Raw genomic sequence first — 1746 nt, 5'->3', positions numbered from 1 at the left:
AAATCTAAGAGCATTTGTAGCTGAAATCATTACCTTGGGAAAATATCTTCATTTTGGGGGAAGAATGGCTATTCAGTAACAGCATATTGGAGTAGCAGCTGAATTTGTTTCCCTTGATGCATGCAGATAGAATGCCCTAGATCTGTAGGTATATAATAAGTAATAATTAATTTAATGTGCTTACCATACAAATGACAGCATTTGTGTTAATTGACTGGTCACTGATCATGGCTAAATATGCATTGCTCTGGGCTTTTTTTTTCAGCAGTTTCATTGGCTACATGGAATCAGAAAACAAAACACGTATTTCAGAGTTTATCCTCCTTGGACTCTCAGAGGATGCAGAAATGCAGCCCCTCCTCTTTGGGCTGTTCCTGATGATGTACCTGGTCACTTTCATTGGGAACCTGCTCATCATCCTGGCCATCATCTCTGACTCACACGTGCACACACCCATGTACTTCTTCCTCTCTAACCTGTCTTTAAATGATATCTGTTTCACCTCCACCACTGTCCCAAAGACGCTAGTGAATATCCATACAGGGAGCAAAATGATAACATATGTAAACTGCCTCAACCAGATGTATTTTTCCATGATTTTTGCAGCATTAGACAACTTCCTCCTGGCTGTGATGGCCTATGACCGCTTCGTGGCCATCTGCCTCCCCCTTCATTACATGGTCATCATGAATCCCCGACTCTGTGCCCTCCTGCTGCTGGCATCCTGGGTATTGAGTGTTCTGGATGCTCTTTTACATGGCTTAATGCTTTTGCGATTGTCTTTTCCTACCAACTTAGAAATTCCCTCACTTTTTCTGTGAACTTAATCAGGTCATCCACCTTGCTTGTTCTGACACCTTCCTCAATGACCTACTGATGTATTTTGCAGCTGGACTTGTGGGTATTATTCCACTCACTGGGATCCTTTTCTCTTACTGTAAGATCGTATCCTCTGTTTTGAGAATTTCCTCAGCTGGAGGCAAGTCTAAAGCATTTTCCACTTGTGGGTCTCACCTCTCTGTAGTGTCCCTGTTTTATGGTACAGGTCTTGGAGTGTATCTTAGTTCTGCTGCTACTCAAAACTCAAGGGCAAGAGCAATAGCCTCAGTGATGTACACGGTGGTCACTCCCATGCTGAACCCCTTTATCTATAGTCTTAGAAACAAGGGCCTAAAGCATGCCTTAAAAAAACTCTTCAGCTGAGAGATATTCTGTCTATAAATGTATCCTTTGTTTCAAGTTTAGATATTTGCTCATGATTAACATAGGTTAAATACTGTGTGATCGAAATCTAGATATTCTTATGGTGTATAAAAAGATAATCTGCTATTTGCCTAATTTCTATAATCCTATCTCTTTAAATTTTATATATCAAAATCACCCACTTATTCTATTTATTTTCTAAAAAATAATTTGACTTCTTTCATTGTATTCCATTGTTTCAGTGTTAATGGCAATCTGCTGTCTGAATTTTGAGTAGTAAAATACTTAATGCAGGTAAGAGGGTATATACAATATTACATGAAGTGCTGGAGGGATGAAGGTGTGTTTGCAATCCCTGATACATGAAATCAACTGCTCTTGTGTTATGTTTTTGGTGAAAATCATTAACCTTATCAAACAGTGAGTCCTCATTGATGGGGTTTCTGTTAATGAGCCCCAGAAAGCAATCACATCATGAACTGTATTTACCATCTGATTATGTTTCAGTAATCAACATTCTCTATATGATATATGACATTTCTC

The 1746-nt window shown here is 39.0% G+C and overlaps 1 pseudogene; it reads left to right on the top strand.

The window, feature by feature from the left end:
* Positions 1-281: 281 nt before the first annotated feature.
* Positions 282-1203, top strand: LOC119520348 (annotated as a pseudogene).
* The last annotated feature ends 543 nt before the right edge of the window (positions 1204-1746 follow it).

This window comes from Choloepus didactylus, chromosome 25, assembly GCF_015220235.1.
Source record: "Choloepus didactylus isolate mChoDid1 chromosome 25, mChoDid1.pri, whole genome shotgun sequence".
In the NCBI taxonomy this organism is placed as follows: domain Eukaryota; kingdom Metazoa; phylum Chordata; class Mammalia; order Pilosa; family Megalonychidae; genus Choloepus; species Choloepus didactylus.
Note: the sequence above shows the minus strand (reverse complement) of the source record. Positions and strands in the feature narration are given on the sequence as shown.